The sequence below is a fragment of the Coenobita brevimanus genome, chromosome 30, assembly GCF_032717465.1.
Source record: "Coenobita brevimanus isolate Jiangsu-jjx chromosome 30, ASM3271746v2, whole genome shotgun sequence".
Taxonomy (NCBI): domain Eukaryota; kingdom Metazoa; phylum Arthropoda; class Malacostraca; order Decapoda; family Coenobitidae; genus Coenobita; species Coenobita brevimanus.
In genome coordinates this window covers 6,385,251-6,404,351 of record NC_136983.1, presented here as the reverse complement: position 1 = coordinate 6,404,351, position 19,101 = coordinate 6,385,251, and the positions used below count along the sequence as shown (strand labels likewise).

At 38.8% G+C, this 19,101-nt stretch overlaps 1 non-coding gene across 1 annotated transcript; it reads right to left on the bottom strand.

The window, feature by feature from the left end:
* Positions 1-1,156: 1,156 nt before the first annotated feature.
* TRNAR-UCG (transfer RNA arginine (anticodon UCG)) lies at positions 1,157-1,229 on the bottom strand. Its single transcript has one exon. It is a non-coding gene; the product is annotated as a tRNA-Arg (tRNA).
* Positions 1,230-19,101: the final 17,872 nt, after the last annotated feature.

Below are 19,101 nucleotides of genomic sequence, written 5' to 3'. Positions count from 1 at the left end.
CTCAAACTCATCCACCAAGCCTTGCAGCTCCCCTTCGTCTTCACTCAACAACACAGTATCATCTGCAAACAACAGTACAGGGAGTTTCCAAACACTATCCTCTCTCACCAGGGCCACTCCAACATCCACTACCCTACCTTGTACCTCTTTTATTACCCCATCCATGTACAGATTGAACAACCATGGAGACATGACACATCCCTGTTTCAAACCAACTTTCAAAGAGAAAAATTCACTTAGTTCACCATCCACACGCACTGCAGCCTTAGCACCATTATACGAGTACATACTCTTCACAGCATTCAACAACTTCCCATCTACTCCATATATATATATATATATATATATATATATATATATATATATATATATATATATATATATATATATATATGCTGCCGTGACATGCTGATAGTGTAGCTGAGATCTACGGGCCCCTTGTCAGTTGGGTTCATGATGGAGCACAAAGAATCTGACATTAGGACAAGACACTCGTATTCTCTGATCACGTAATTCGATCTCAATATCGGTTCTTCTCATTACCTATTCGGGATAAACATTATTTCTACAATTCTTAAATTAATTACATTTTATTACTCGCCATCATAAAACACCACAGTAGATATGACACCATATTACAACGGGTGTCATGCAACGTATTAAGATAGAGCAAAAATTTCGGTCAAGATGATACGAATGCATTCTACTTGCAGCTCATCTCCTGTCTGTGAAGGTGCGATTTAACAATTATTTGAGACCACGGACTATGGGTGTTGGATAACGCCCCATGATTTTTTTCCTCCTCGTCAGTAAACATGTTTTCTTAAGGATGGTATATAAGGCTTGCTTGTGAAAATTTCTAGTGGCTATTGCTATCATATTTACATTCAAATGGTAAGTTATTATATCTTCGGATTTATCAAATTTTACTGATCATTTAGGATATCGTACCCAACCTCTTTGGTAGTTATTGAGTGAAAGAGAGTGAGGGAGAGAGAGAGAGATACCCTTTGATCTCTTGGATCTGAACCACCACACAAAACGCTCGGCCGTCTCTGAGTTCTCAACCACATTCATCATGCCTGGCAGAAAATTTAGTCTGCAGTTACGTGTCAGTGGCTGCGCTGTGGTGAGCCTGAGGTACTTAAAACATCATCGACCGTGACAGGATTCGAACCTGCAATCTTCGGATTCGAAGTCTGACGCCTTTTCCATTAGGCCACACGGCCACATAGCAGAGCGTGGAAATGGAAAATTATAATATAGTTTTCTTACTTTATCTTGGCCCACATTTTTTTTTTTTCCTAGCACCTTATTTGGCGTAGCCTACTGTACTCACTATGAAAACACTACGGCTTTACATTCTTGCCATAGGACTTGTTTGTAACTGGCATATTCTGGTGTTAAGTTACAGTATAAGCTATGTGAGGATTTAATTTGTCCTTGTTTTGTCACCTCACTTAGTCATTGTTATATATAAGTCTAATTAACATTATCATAAACAGCACTCTACATACACATTGATCTAGCTTCGCTTAACATATATAACAGGAAATATTAACGACTTGATATCAAGTGGTTCAGCCAATCACTTCTCTCTTTACAACAGATTAGGGATCCTGAACGATTCCTTCACAAAAAACGCGTGTTTACTATGGAGTAGTTGCCAGATAACTCTATGCATCAGATTATTTGGATGCACTTCATAATTGGCCAACTGTACTTAATGGGCTTGCTTCAATCGGATGTGTTCCATTAGGTGTTACATCCAAGAGGCCGGGTGGGGTTTATTGCTCGCCTACTACCACCTAGAGGCTAGCAGATGGTGCCTCTCACCTTCATCATCTGGAATTAACAGCCTAGCACCAAATCCCTTCGCTCCTGATGGGGCAATAAAGGACTGGCTGAGAAATAATATCTGCGTGGTGAAACTGTGTTTACTGTTAGCCTTCAACAGTGTGTGTGTGTGTGTGTGTGTGTGTGTGTGTGTTGCAAAAAAGTTACTTCAAAGAGTTCAATCAACAGACAGTGGAAGGAATAACTTATATTTCACAAAGAGTTCGGCAGTCAGCTCCCTCTGTGCTGTATTTCCCCCCTCCAACCCACGCACTGCGTTCAGCACCACAAGTTCAAGGAAATAAAGCAAAAGGAAATAGGAAAAAATCGGTATAAAATGCCGCAGGGATAAACGTCGAACGTTTATATAATGATCCAAAAAATTCATGTTTTTTAGTGAACAACAGTGAATGGAGGTGATGTAAGCTGCATCCCTGAATGAATATAACTCCTTTAGATCTATGGAGTATTATTCAGTTCTGGTATTCTAATGCAGCATACGCCTGATGACTCCATTCAACTGAGAGTAAAAGGTACTGTTTTTATTGCTACTGTTAATCCTCTAACTGTGGGGAATATTCTAGTACTCTGATACACTTAATTGCAAAGTGTTTTATTCGAATGAGGATGGGGTGCTGGAACTTCAATATTATTATTGTTTAAATTGGGTCCGCTATATCATTCATCAGAATTTCGCTTCTCTCTCTCTCTCTCTCTCTCCTTCCACTTCAAAACAGGGATGAACAAACAGCTCTAGGGAATCAGAGTGAAATATGAAACAGTTTCACAAAAAGGTGTGTCATTCTCAAATTAAACTGTGCTAACCATTTCTACAGATTATGAAGCAGACAGTTTATTATTTAACTTATTTTACTCTCTGCTAAAACACAAATGATCCAATAAAATATACAAACACAGACATTAATAACAGTCTGAGTCAGACAGATATAAAGATCGTAAAATCATAATAATTACATTACTCAAAATATAGATATTTTTTAACTTTAACAGCAAATCATTATTGTAGAGTACGTAGAACCATACAGGCAGAGAAACAGACTTGCAGCAGATATACAGACAAATAGAAAGGTTGACAGACAGATGGGCAGTTAGATAGACAGATACAGATGAATAGATGGAATAATCATGAGTAAAATTGTAATAAACACACACACACACACACACACTGTACCATCAAGCAGGAATGGAACGCAACTTGCACCGTTGGATGCAGGATTTTTCAGAAAAAGGGAAATGAGAACAGTACTCGGGGAAATTATTCATCATGGAGGGAAGTGACTAGCAGAGTTCCACAGGGCTCAGTGCTGGCACCATTTATGTTTTTAGTGTAAATACATGGCATCGACAGTAACATTAGGAATGGAAGCTATCTATATACGTTTGCTGATGATGCAAACATACAAAGGAAAATTACTAACAAATTTTTGCATTGAGCTAGATGAAGAATTAAATAAGCTTCATGAATGGAGCAATAAATGGCAAATGGAATTTAATGTGGACAAGTGTCATGTAATTAAGTTTGGTAAAAGTGAAAAAAACATCAGATTGGGATCAATAGTTAAGAAGTTCAACCCTACACATATCAGAAAGAGAGAAGGACCTAGGAGTGATTATCAATAACAGACTATCTCTGGCTGACCACATCAGTGAGACAATACGTCACATGTATACACTGTTTCCTAATATGAGAATAGCATTCACATATATAAATGAAGACATGCTGAGAAACATAATAACATCATTCATCAGCCCAACCCTGGAGTATGCATCAGTAGTTTGGAATCCTCATCTCAAAAAACACATAGATAAGATTTAGTGAGTACAAAGGGCAGCTAGAAGATAGGTACCAAACTTACGGGATCGAAGCTACGAAGAAAGAATAGAAAAATTGAATCTACCAACACTACAGGAAAGAATGAAAAGGGGAGACTTGATTATGCTATTATAGTGCATCTCAGGGAATGAGAAAATGGACACAAATGAATATATGACCTATGAGAAGACATCGGCAAGAGGACACTGCAAAAAAAACTACATAGAAAGAGAGGTGATAAAGACGTAAGGAACTTCAGTTTCCCAAATAGGGCAATTGGTTAGTGAAATGCACTAGCGAATGAAATAGTGTGTGCCAGAACTCTTCATATATTTAAATATATGTATAAAATTGGTTTAATACACGGAACAGTACGAGCTTGATCCATTCCTGTAAAGATACAATTAGGGAGGTAAGAGCACACACATACTGTACATACACTGAGGCTACGCTTGAGATAACTCGTCTGTCTCCTGTCCCTGCTCTGGCCACCTGTGGCCGCAACTGTTCACATCTAAACAATATCTTTATATGAGTCAAGCTTTGTACTAGGTTAAACTAAATGATGTTCTAGTATAGTAGAGCATGTATAAGCAAAAGTGTTGTCCAAATAACAGAATACATCCAGTCAGTGCAAGAATCTGCTAATCAACGCATCTTCAGCTGGGTGTCATAATTATGTCACCAGGAGGGTAGCAGGGAAATGCATACCTGTAAGCAGAAGTGACCTTTCGAAGTGAAATACCACAAGATGAGCACCATCTTCAGTAAAGTGAATATGGAAGGAGTTAAGAAAAGGGATAAAGGTAGAAAACAGAATGAAGATCTCTAACAAGAAGTGGTTGAAATGGAAACTATAATTTATTAAACTAGGAGAGAAAGTGAAGAAATCGGAGAAAACTTTTGAAAGTGTAATAAATGAAATTAAGAAGCAATTACGCATGCTGAAGGAAGAAAAAAAAAAATAGTAGAAGAATTAAACAAAGACACGACAAGAAATGAACCGTCAATTGAGGTGGATTCATATAGAAGTAAGATTAGTGAAATGGCAAGTACAGTTGTCAGCCATGAGTGTATTATGGAGGAGTTCAGAAATGATACAGTTAAGCAAGCAAGCAGTCTGATAGACCAAAGCAGTGATACTGAAGGGAAGATAACCAGGGTGAAAGAAATGATGCAAAGTTATAAAGGTAATGTTAAAACTACATATGCGAAATGGTGAAAATAAGGAAAGACTTAGAAACAAGAGCTGAAGATAAAAACATTAGGAAGAAGGTGAAAGATATTGTCAAAAACAACCCCAAATTGGTCAAAGATCCAGTAGATATTAAAAAAAAATATCTATAGTCATCACTGGTATAGATGAAGGAGATATAAAAAAAAATCGAGGGACAAAAAGATGCCAAACATAACGAACATATAGAAGGAAATATCAGAGGAAATCCTTGATAAAGACATAGAGGAACATAAAAGGCTAGGGAAATTTGAGAGAAATTTTCTCAGAAAAAGGTAAATGAGAACAGTACTAAGGGGAAATTTCTCATCATGGAGGGAAGTGCCTAGCGAAGTTCCACAGGGCTCAGTGCTGTCACCAATTATGTTTTTAGTATATATAAATGACATGGACAGTAACACTGTAAATGGAAGCTACCTAAATATGTTTGTGGATGATGCGAAAAGACAAAGGGAAATTGCTAACACAGATTCTTGCCCAGAGCCACAAGAAGAATTAGCACACTGATGAATGGAACAATAAATGGCAAATGGAATCTATTGTGCACAAGTGTCTTGTAATTAAATTTGGTAAAAGTGAAAAAGACTAGATTGGGATTATAAGTTAGGAAGATCACCCCCCAAGTATCAGAAAGGGAGAAGGACCTACGAGTGATTTTCAGTACAGTATAAGACTGTCTCCGGCTGACCACATCAGTGAGAAGGTACACAACATGTATACACTGCTTGCTAATATGAGAATAGCATTCACATATATAAATGAAGACATGCTGAGAAAGATAATAACATCATTCATCAGACCAACCCTGGAGTATGCATCAGTAGTCTGGAATCTTTATCTAAAAAAAATGACATAGATAAGATTCAAAGAGTACAAAGGGCAGGTAGAAGATGGGTACCAAGCTATGAAGAAAGACTAGAAAAACTGAATCTACCAACAATACAGGAGAGAAGGAAAAGAGGAGTCATGATTCATCATCCATTGCCAGACGCCATGTATCCCAGACAGGGTGGCCAAGGGCTTAGAGTTAATTGTTTTACAGGGAGGGGCACTAATCCTCCACCAACCCCACATGACACGTAGGGATGCCAACAGCATCTGGTGTTCCCAGGCGGTCACCCATCCAAGTACTAACCAGGATTATGCCATATAAATGCATCCCAGGGAAAGAGAAAATATACTTAAATGAATATATAACTAATGGGGAAGCATCAACAAGAGGACACTGCAAAAAACTACAAAAAGAGAGGCGATAAAGTCTTAAGGAAATTTAGTTTCCCAAATAGGGCAATTGATTAGTGGAATGCACTGCCGAATGAAATAATGTGTGCCAAAAGTATTCTTAAATTTATGGATATATATGATAAAATTGGTTTAATACAGTAAGAGCTTGACTCATTTCTGTAAAGACACAATTAGGTAAGAACACACACACACACACACACACACACACACACACACACACACACACACACACACACACACATGCACGCGCGCGCGCGTGAAGTTTTTATTACATTCATCGTAAATCTACTCAGACCGTTGCTTTTCATCACTGCTGTCTCTGGAGGTGTACAATCAGAGCTAAAATCCACACCATAATGAATGGACCATCTACAAACATACAGACATAGACAGGCAGAAGAAAGACTGATATGGACAAGCACGAAGATGACTGATGGACAGAGAAACATTGATAGACAGATGGGTGGGTAGACAGACTGGCATACAGACAGACAGATAGAATGATCGATGGATGGATAACTAAGTAGATAAACATAGAGAGTAAATACAGAGATAGGCAGATAGATAGAGAGATAGATGTGTATGAACCGACCGATCATAAAATGCGCTCAGGGTGGCAAAAAAACACAAATCAAATTATTCTTAACTCTTGTCTCTGCTAATCATCAATCACAGGTAAATCCCACACCATAATCCTGTCACCAGCCACAAACACAAGGTCATTAGCGTTGTGAATATAATTTCCCCTGATGTAGCCACAATTATATTCATTACCACTTCCATTACAAACAATACTCACTTCACCTGTATAACAAATAAACTCAGCTGTTTAAAACCTTTAATGGGCACATGCAAATTCATGGCAAAAAAGTTACCATTGTAAGATTTTTTTTTTTTTTAATGATAATGGAACATCTTTACATCTTTTATGTTAAATATTTCTTCATAATTTTCTCCTTTATTTCTTATAATATGAGTCATCAATTTTGAAGTGCCTGTATAACGGCATTGCTCAAAAATTAATGATGTACCCGGCAACCAAAAAAGAAGTGTGTGTATTAGAAAGAAACCTTGTTATTCTCAAACAGCTTTGGAAAAAACGAATATAATAACTGCGTATCCATATAGCTTTACAATAATTAATATAATTGTTGTATTTTGTAGTACTGAAATAAAATATGTATATTTTTGTAAATAAGAACCTATTTTGCATCACCCATATATTTATATAGCTATTTCCTCACTGAATCAATATCAAATACCAAAGTTTTTCTTTTCTGTACCTCCACTTCAGTATACTTTGTACTCGTTGAATATACCTCATCATTATTTTTAATCAAAAGGTTAAAGGGTTGTCGCTGTGGTGGTAAATGTATCTTCATTGGGATACTCAAACATTATATTCTAGCTAACGCCAAACCATTTTATTTCAGCTGAGGTATAGTCATATGTTGCTGGGAGTGCTTACTGTTACCATTAACTCTTTAATGGTCAGTACGTTTCAAGTATTATATTCAGGCTAATGTGAGACGGTTTATTGCTAAGAATGAGTATATATAGAAACGTCAGTGCTAATACTGATACCATTAATCCTCTCATGGTCGATACACCTCTAGGATTCTACTCCAGCTTTCACCAGTGGACTTTAGCTCAGAGTGAGTCACACTAACCTGAGAATATAACTCTCCTCTCATGGTCTGAACTATTCTAGTACTATATTCCAGCCGACGCCACAAGATTTTATTCAACTGAAAGTGGGGCATAAGAACCTGACAGAGTTAATAGCTGCCAAATAAAGGAATTCTTCATTATCATTTACGTTTGTATGCTCATTTATGCTATTAAGCTCAATCTATATTGCAGTAAGATTGCCCATCAAAGGCCAATACGTGCCTTTAAAGCTTGCTTCTAGAGTTCTTACAGCAAGAGATGTAAGGACGATTTTTTTTTTTTTTTCAAAATATTCCTGACCCCTAAAGACGACTGACTATACGCATCAGTACTGATGGGTGAAATCTAATACACACTGTCTACGCCAACACCTACTAACTCGTATTAACATCTACCACGTCCTCGCGGCCCTAAAGGGCCACTCAGAACCTGTGGAAGTTAGAGACATCTTTGAACCACGGTTCGCTTAGGAGCAAGGTGGTTTGCCCTATCAGGGCGAAAAACACATGCCCAAATGAGAAAATTTTTTGAACAATTATCACCATTATCATCACCACAGCTGACATAACACCACCACCACAGCTACCACCACTACCACCACCACTACACACCACCGCAGCTACCATTATCACTACTACACACCACCGCAGCGACCACAAACGCAGCTACCGTCACTACCTTCACAGCTGCAATCACCACCACCACCACCACCACCACCACCACCACATTTTCTTTTGAATAAAATTGTCTGTTCACAGCATCAATGAATAATACACACTGGAGTGAAGATGTACAACTGGATGTTTCACGCTGACCCATCTACGAGTCAGGACTAAGAACAGCAGATGTGTAAACAGCAGAGGGGTGTTACTGAGCACCACACAAAGGAAACTACCTGTGCCCTAAAAGATTATATGAGAAGCCAGAAAGCACCCACACTCAGTAGGTGTAACATCTGGGCTCCTTCAATAAACCATACAGTGGGAATGTGGCGTTTTTAAGATAACCTGAAATTCTGATAGTAACTCTAAGGGTCCACATCTCTCTCTCTCTCTCTCTCTCTATCTCTTCAAATATGTATGAACGTCACAAAAATACCCCGCTGCCTCTGTCAGGTGCGTGATTTGTGACACCAATGGAGATGATTAAGGGAACAATAGAGGCCGAAACATCCGTTCAGAAACTATCAATCGACAAGATAATGAGACTGGCCCACCTGAGACCCAATTCCCAACCATCTTGTCATGCTTAATAATAATTGTTTTCTAGTTTTGACAGTACTACACACACACACACACACACACACACACACACACACACACACACACACGTGATTTATATTAGATAATTACTCTTAACTAATGACGAATGCAATGGTGTTGGCAATGACTGATGGTCGACAAAGATTATCTTTGAAATATTTACATTACACTGATACACAAATGTCCAGAATCTAGGTTAAGGTGTCTGTGTTGACCCATTTAAGCCATTACGTCATATCCATGTTATTGTTTCTATCTTCTCATGATTTTATTCAATTTAGAATAGAGCAGATTTTCTGAAGTGTGAGGATTAGAGACTCCTGAATGCAATTGTCCAGATGAAAGAATAATTAACGAAAATACATCACTGGATTCAAGATTTTCTGTACAGTTGTCTAGAACTGTATCACAGTGCTGTAACTACAATTAACCCGCCCCATGACAGTGCCGTTTTAAAACGGTCTGACATAATTCCACGGCCAGTGCCAGTGCCGTTTTAAAACGGTTTAAAATAAAAAACTTCACTGTGACTGCATTTTTGAAGATTCGCGGGTAAAAATTGGCAGGCATGTAAGGTAACTTTTCCTCTACCATCTCCCAGGCTGTCAAGGCCATACACTCACTCGCTCCCCCCCCCCCAACGCTCACTCTTTCCTCACTCTGCCTGTGTGCCTCACCAAGTGCTGTACATAGTGAAGGCATTATGTAAATATTTTCATCTAGGTGTAAGTTGTAAATATTTTCTTGTACATGTAAGGACTATATAGTGAAGTCAAGTTGTAAATACCTTCTTGTAAGTGCCAGGACTGTATGTAATGAAGTCAGGTTGTACCTATCTTCAAGTAAGTTTAAGATAATGCATTCACAGTGAAAAAGACACATAAATTGTGATAGATACTGGAGTAATGAGTAATCAGAAAAGTGTACTGATCATTGCTACACCTTTCCAGCATAAATACCTGAGTATACCTTACATAGAAAACGGCTTTCTCTCATGTTCATGGTGAGCATGAGAGAGTGGCTATACCTGTACACAAGTATGCAGGACTCAATAAAACTCATTTCCGAGCCTCAGTGAGCATTTTAATGGTGAAATTCGTTGTTTCCACATCAAAATAAATCATTTTAGCCCCCCAAAAAAAGGTCGAAAAATGGCAGGCACAGAGGTGACCCAGAGGGCTAAAAATAGCCGGCTGGTGGCAGGTTAATGATAATGATGATGATGATAACTTTCAATATCCAGCACACAATCATCATTAAAATGAAATGTAATCAACAGAGTCTGCATCAAGGCATAATTTTTGTCATGCATAATTAACTCAGTCAATCCGATGACCTTCATTAAATTTTATTGTTTCTACTTCCAAACCATTTTATTTAGCTTAGGAGAGTTTCCTAGTGAAGTGGTTTGGTAAAGCATTCATTAGCCCCTTTACTACTAGCGGGCTTCCAAAGCCAAATAAAAATCGTCTGCTAGCAGGAAGAATACTCGCACAGTACACAGGAGGTACTTGTTTTCAAGGTGTCAAACTCAACAATTCACTGAGGCCCAGGCTCAGTTGCGTCACATCTTACAGAATAAAATTGTCTGGTGTTAGTACAAACGAAATAAAGACACGGGCATGAGACAATTAATAGAGAGAATATTAATACTCTTACTCCTTTGACTCAATCTTATCGGGGTAAATCTGTATGACACGAGCTGCCTAATGCAAATAAAGGTTCGAATAACTAGGTCTGGTATAGTACACTGACTGGTCTGTCTGTTGACCTATGTAAATATTCTTTCTATATTTGCTCATCTGGCACTGTCATTAATCTATTTATTGCCATAGAGTATGTTGCATCAATTTATGTATATACCAGTCACCCTTACAGTTACTGTCATCATAAGTCATGGACAGAGATGCGGTGGCTGCGGGATCAATGCATTAATATTCCTGATCAGGTGATATATATTTTTAAGGATTGGGGGAGATCTAGCAGGCTAGCATTCCAAGACCGTTCAAGATAGAGACTTAAAATTTTCAGGAGCGATCTATCTTGGTCACAAGCTTCTTTTGGCACATTTTTTTGTTTTTCGTAGCATATTAATTTTTTTCCTCAATTTCTGCCCTCCTGCACAGCAAAAACTACTGAATCCATTGCTTTGCAAATGTTCGAGTATATAGTTGTCAGCATAAACTATTGCACCTGTTCATTGATACTGAGATCTAACAAAAACCTTTTGAGATATTGAGGGAAATCAAAATGGCCACTTCATACCTGAAAGTGCATTCAGAATGTATTTGGCCAATTTTAATCAGACTCTGTGTAAATGTAAGGGATAACCAGCAAACATGATTTGCGTAGTATGAATGACTTTGACCTTGATCTCAAGGTCACTGGTTAAAATCCATAAAAAAATCGAGCTACAGCAATATTCCATTAATACTAGGACTACAATATATATATACAGTATATATATATATATATATATATATATATATATATATATATATATATACAGTATATATATATATATATATATATATATATATATATATATATAATGTGAACAAAGTTTTGCATGAGACTGCTGAATGTACGATTGGAAGGAGACATAGATTCAGGAGAAAGAAATGGATGTCAGAGGAAACGTGGGATATGATAAAAAAGAGAGGTGAGGCTAAATTGAGGAGTGAGATGCAATGCGTTGATGAACGAGAGATTGAATTAGCAAGAGCTGCATACTGGAGTTTGAATTCAGAATTAAGAAGCTAAGCTAGGAGAGATAAAATAAGATGTGTGGATGAAAAGGTTGCAGAGACTGAAATCTTAATAAACAAAAATGATGGACAGAGTCAAAGAATAGCATATGAATCGATTAGAGAACTGAGTGGTAATGCAGGTAAACGCAAGGAAATACCAGTTACAGACAGGGAAGGAAATTTATTGACCAAAGATGGAGGTATTAAAAATAGATGGAAAGAGCATTTTGAGACAGTTCTTAATAGACCAATACCACCAGAAGAGGATATACCGTCTGCTCAGGAAGATTTAAATATAGAAACAGGAGAGTTGAGGCTTGCAGAAGTGGAGAAAGCAGTAAAACAGTTAAAGAATAATAAGGCACCAGGGGAGGATGGTTTATTTCCGGAAATGTTTAAAGTGGAGGGGGATAGATTAATAATGATCTTGACCAAGCTATTCAATAAGATATGGGTGACGGGGTTACTACCATCAGTTTGGAAGAACGGTGTAATTGTTAAAGTTCCGAAGAAGGGAGACCTGAGTGAATGTGGTAATTGGAGGGGAATCTCTTTGTCACCAATAGCTTTGAAAGTTTTCAGTAGAGTGTTGTTAAATAGGTTGGAGCCGGTGGTTGAGGGTATTCTGAGGGATGAACAGGCTGGTTTTAGAAAGGGACGTGGTTGCAATGATCAGATCTTTATAGTCAGGCATTTGATGCAGCAAGTTAATGAAATGAGAGTACCGTTAAGTCTTTGTTTTGTTGATTTTGAAAAGGCTTTTGATAGTGTTTCGAGAGAGACTATGGGAAAGATCATGAGACATTATGGAATACCAGAGGAGTTTGTGAGGGTCATTATGAACATCCATGAGGACACATTTTGTAAAGTGATGGTTGATGGTTGTCTGAGTGATTCGGTTGAAGTCAAGTCCGGAGTAATTCAAGGTGGTGTTCTATTGCCTTTACTATTTATATTGGTCATTGATTACATTATGAAACGTGTTGGAACAGAAACCGGTGCAGGTATACTTTAGGGAGAGAACAGGAAACTTTTGGATTTAGATTATGCAGATGATATAGTTTTGATTTGTGATGGGCCAGAAGAGATGCAGAGAGTGTTGGACTGTTTGGTGAGTGAAGGTCGCAAGGTGGGTTTGGTTATTAAATGTGGAAAAACTGAAATAATCAATATGAATATGGAAAATGCACAGGAATGTGTAACTGGAGGTATGGTTGTAAAGCAAGTTGATAGGTTTAAATATTTAGGTACTTATTTAGCCAAGGATGGTTCTTTGAACTTTGAATTCGAGGAAAGGTTAAAGAAGGCTAATCAGGCAATGGGAATGCTTAAAAATATTTGGAATAATAACAATTTTTCTATGCATACAAAAATCAAACTTTATAAGGTAATGGTTAGGAGTATCTTAATTTATGGACACGAGTCTTGGTACAGCACAGTGACTATGGAAAATAAATTCTTGGTGTTTGAAAACAAAGCACTTAGAAGAATATTAGGAGTTAAGTGGTGGGAAAGGATACCAAATAGTAGAATTGGAGAAATAACGGGAGTGCAGCTGGTCTATGAATATGTTAGGTTCTCAAGATGGAAGTGGCTAGGACATGTGTATAGGAGACAGGGAATAGTACGAGGTACACCAGGGTGGGTGGCACTTGGTAGGAGAGGTAGAGGAAGGCCAAAAGAAACGTGGGTGAGGACAATGAGACGGGAAGCTGGAGATGAGTGTTGGGGAGATCTTGAGGAGTTAACACAAGATAGGATGTGGTGCTGTGAGTTCATCGAGGCCCTATGCATCCCCGAGGGTGCCACAGGAAATGATATATATATATATATATATATATATATATATATATATATATATATATTCAGATTCTAGTTGTCAGCATATATAACTGCACTTGGGTATTGATGCTGAGTTCCAAAAACTACATTTTGAGATACTAACCCACTGCGTCCCGTTGACGTATATATATATATATATATATATATATATATATATATATATATATATATATATATATATATATGTCCACACGTTTTGTCACTGTCAGTTCCGTTGACTTATATAAACGTGGATCAATTGCAAGGTCCCTACACTGAACAATTTTAAATTTTCGTGCGTGATTTTTGGTACGTATACTGGGACACCTTCCTCTACATGATGCCAGGCAGCCTTACCCCGCATGACCTCCCCCCCGCACGCCATTGTCTCGGCAATTCACCTGTTACCGGTGACCTGGCCAGGAAAGACATGTCGCCATGGTACAAAATTCAGGGCCAGAGTGATTCCCCAATTGATGACAATGTGGAGGACAAAGTTTACATAGCATTAGAGGAAGAAACAGTCAGAAATGATGATCAGGTAATGTCGCCAAAAAAGGTCAGGTATATTGATGTGTTTGGTGAATGAAACAATGCTTATATTGCCTACATTGCTGTGTGAAAACCAATATACTCTCGTACTGCATATAAATTCTTACCAAATAAATAAATAAATACCGTTTATGAGTGGTGTGGAATAGTTACCCTCCCATAGAACTCGTTTTCTTTGGAGCCAGCCTGATAGAAAACTCAGTAAGGTAAGGGATACTTTTACCTGTCTCCAGTATTTTAAATTTCATGTGAGCAATTTCTCTATGAATTTTCAATGTTTCTCACCAAAAGCGGAGGTTTGAGCCAATTTTTTTTTTTTTTCCAAAATTGGTCAGGATTGGGGGGAGTCAGTGGTGGAAAATCGGTCGGGATGGGGCAGGTTAAAGGGAAATTAAAATGGCCGCCTCATGCCTGAAAGTGTTATATTGAAAAGTATTTGGCCAATTTAGACCAAACTCTGTAGAAGTGTAGTGATCATGAATGAATATGACTTTCATACACCAACCACTTTTTATGACTCTGAAAAGCACAAAAAGAACAATGTTGTTGTCAAAACAGCATTTTTTATTTTTTTTATGTGACCGACTCTGGGCATAGGCTTCACAGCCTGCTTTCAAGGCCCAGTAGTCCTCCTACATACCATACACATCTACATGTCACCACTTCAGCACTAACAACCACCGTCCATACTGAATACATGCTAGGGTTGTCTCATACAGGACTGATGTATTGGTATTAAAGGGGGTATTTTTACGACACGTCGGCGGGTCTTCTGGTAGATAGGTAAAGTCTGCTTTTTATGAAATTCAAATCCTTAAACTATTCCCTGCCCCAGCGGCGATTTGAACCTGGGTCCGGTTGGACTGCAAGCCACCTCTCTACCGATTGAGCCACCGCCTCCTATCTTTTATAGATTAGAATCAAATCTCATGAGAAGTACAAAGAGAACATCAGGAGCTCTTTGAATTTCAGTATCACATCTATTAGAGGTGCAGGGTAGTACCTACAAGGACGATCTGACAAAGTCCGATTGCTTAATTAACAATGGCTGAGGACATTGGCGTAGATATGTAAAGAAACTCTCTATAGTCTTGAAATGAGTTCCCCCAATTGTTACATGAAAACAGTGTACTTATTTGACCATCCACAATTTGGGACACTGCCGAGTTCTCTTCTGAGTTAAATGCAACCTATTCATCATGAAGGCTCTGCACTAGCCATTAGAGAAATTCACATGCATCATTTTCTATTTTTAGTGGCCATTATTAAATCTAAGGTAACGAAAAGAATGCTTGTAGGGGGAGGCGGTGGCTCAGTCGGTAGAGAGTTGGCCTGCAGTCCTAACGGACCCGGGTGCAAAGCTTGCTGGGGCAGGGAACAGTTTAAGGATTTGAATTTCGTAAATATCAGACTTTACTGATCTACCAGAATACCCGCCGACATGTCGTAAAAATAGCCCTGCTAATACTAATACACCAGTCCTGTATGAGACAGCCTTAGCATGTATTCAATATGGATGGTGGGTGGTAGCGCCGAAGTTGAGGTGCATGGTATGTAGGAGGACTACTGGGCCTTGAGAGCAGGCTGTGAAGCCTATGCCCAGAGTCGGACACATAAAAAAAATAAAAATGGAAAGGTTCAAAGGCAAGAAGAGACCGTCAGTAATCATGGCACACATTGCAGAATGTCAGCAGCTATAAATCATCATGGCATATGTAATAGAAATGGTCATTACACACTCTTGATTAAAGACCACATACATGATCAGTGGTTTCACTTTGACGACACTCGTTTCTGCGTAGGCCACATAATTTGCCAAGACTTAGTAGCTTGCCATATTTTTGTTATACGCGAAATTATCAATTCTCAAAAATACAGAGCTTGGTTAGAACAAAAATCATGACACGTATCTCTGCATATTCATTTTATGATGCATTATTAACACTCCACCATTTACCAGAACAACTTTTTATATTGTGTATATTTCAAAGACTGTACACCATATCTGATATTCAAGTATGGATTTTCTTTTTTTTTTTTTTGTAATTCTAATCTGGAATGAGGAGTTCTTTGAATTATTCTTCTGCAGTTTGAGAATTCTAGTTATGATGATGATGATGATGATGATGATCGTGATAATGATGATGATGATTAGTAGTAGTAGTAGTAGTAGTACCAGCAGCAGCAGCAGTAGTAGTAGTGGTAGAGGTAGTAACTGCACCCCCAGGCTTATCTCATTGTGAACGCAGTTAACTGCATGTGGTAGTTCACCCTTAGCGGGAAAGTTGGATGTGGAGGAGGGGGTAAAAAGATATGGCCAAAATGACCAAAATAAATGTCTTTTATAAGAGATGGATCAAAATGTTGATCCTCAAATCATCACGCAACATAAAAGTAGAAAAATAAGCAGATATTCCCAAATTTAATATAATTTTCCACAGTGCCGCTGAATTTCTTGCTGATACAGGCTAAATAGTACCACTACATGGAGACGGATAACTCTAGAATCTTGAGCTATGTAAATAACTCCCTAAGTCGTCGGGGGAGTTGGGGGACTCCCTCCTATGGGAATGGGAGGGGGATCATCAAATATTTTCTGGCAAAAGTAGGATATGATAAGTAAAAGCTTGAGAACTTCTGGTCTAGAGGTTGCAAGATTTAAAATAAGAGTTAATCGATCTGAAAGGGCAGCACATTTTGCTCCAACAACTCCCTCCCTTCTTCCATACGTCATTACCTCCGTTCTTTTGCTTCCTTCTACTCCAACTCTCTTCCATATTATCACCCTCTGTTCCTTTCTTTCCCTTCTTCCACACTCCATTAGGCTGAATTCATCTTTTTCTCCCTTACCTACGCCTCATTACCTCTCTTCTTTACCTCCCCACACCATTCTTTTGACGGTTGCTTTTCACACTCCTTCGCTCGCGTTGCCTTCTCATCATATCCTCCAGCGAACAATCCTCCGGCGTACAATACAGAGGGGAGCCGGTGGTGCAGTGGTAGAATACCTGTCTCGCAAATAGTGGATACAGAGATGGAATCTTGGGTTGGTCAGACTGTTGAATAAAGTTTGATCCCCCTTGCCCCTGTTAACCAAGCAGAGCTGCTAAAGACCTGGTTGTAAATTCAGTTGTGTTTAGTCTTCTCTGAGATGAACAAGAGTTAGTATAAACTGATCGTCTGTTTTCATCACCTTCGTATGACAGGGAGTCATGAATCCTAAGCTCTTCTGTGTGGAATTTGGAACGATACAATGATTATAACCTTCTGTTATATCTGCCAGCCCCACTGCCTTAGACAACAGCTTGTGTTTGTGATACTTCACTAACTGACCACGTTTGCGTGTCATACTTTGCATGCACAATAAGCTTATGGGAAAGCAAAAGCAGCCACCCATTTTTTTTTTTTTTTTTAAATCCTGAGCTCGGTCAGTCATACACACCTAAAGGATTTTCAAACGTAAGTACTTCTCAATAGCTCTTTATTTTAGCTCCCCAAAGGTTTCTACACACAATGTGCATCACTGTAGTGGAGCATCATAGGATGCGTCACCGTAGCACCCTCAGGATTTACTTACGAAAGGAGCTTCACTCTAGTCAAGCTTCAAATCATGCTTTACTTTACCGAAACCTCATGTGGTCCTGTATATAAATTCTCTCTCATCTCTGCTTGACCCTTATCTTTCTCCCTTTTACCCATTGTAGGCTATTTCCTTTCTTAAGCTTTACTTTTTATTCATATGTCTCTCTCTATGCTCCATCCCGTTTTTGTCTTCTTTCTATTTTTCTCTCATTACTTTTTAACGCTGTTATCTTTCCTTTTTTGCTTCTCCCTTTTCGCTCTTTTCCTCGCTGTGTTTCCCTAGTACTTTCACTTTCTTGCTCGTTCTTTTCTATCACTTTCCACAGTTGTTTTTCCCTATAGTTATTTTCTTCACAGCTCACAGTTTCTATGTTTTTCATCTTATTTCTTTTCCTCTATTTATTCTTCGTTATTTCCGCTCTTCTGCTCTGCGTGCCTTTTTTTTTTGCTTTGTTTTGTTTTTTTCCCCGAGATCTGTTATTTGTTCCCTGTTATCAGTTTTTGCTCACATCGGTTTCTCTGTTTTCCCTCATTTCCACATTTCGTTACCTCTTTACTTTCCCTCCTTCCATCTTGCCTTCATTCCTTTCATAGTTCTCTTCCGTCCACCATCACCCATTCTGGCTCATATCATTCACGGAGTCTACCCCCCGCCTCTCTCTCTCTCTCTCTCTCTCTCTCTCTCTCTCTCTCTCTCTCTCTCTCTCTCTCTCTCTCAATACATTGTGTATTGGTTTACCTCTTTCATCTCTTTGCCCTTGTTTTCTATCTCTCTTCATTCTTCTTTGTCCACAGTTCTTCTCTTTCACCTCCCTCTCTTTCGCTCCTCCCCTTGACAAATCTGAGCCCTGTTGATTTTCCCCTTGTGTCATCTGGTGGGCAAACAGGGGAACGGCTTACATGGTGGGGCAGTAGGGAATGTCAGTGGCCGTCCTTTGTAAGAGACCTCGCCAAGCAATTTCAGACCAATTGACGAGAGAGAGAGAGAGAGAGAGAGAGAGAGAGAGAGAGAGAGAGAGAGAGATTACGCATTCTTTGTACTGTTGCCACCACCAGACGATTTTACTGACCTTGAGTGTGGCCGTCGTTGTAAGAGGCGTCGCCAAGACGTTACTGACTGGCTGATACGAGATGAAAAACGAATATAATTCCTTCAAGCTGAAGTTGGTCCTTCTTCTCTTCATAGCTCTCTTCCATCCACCATCACTCATTCTGGCCCATATCATTCACGGAGTCTGTTTACCCTCTCTCTGTCTCTGTCTGTCTGTCTGTCTGTCTCTCTCTCTGTCTCTCTCTCTCTCTCTCTCTCTAGTC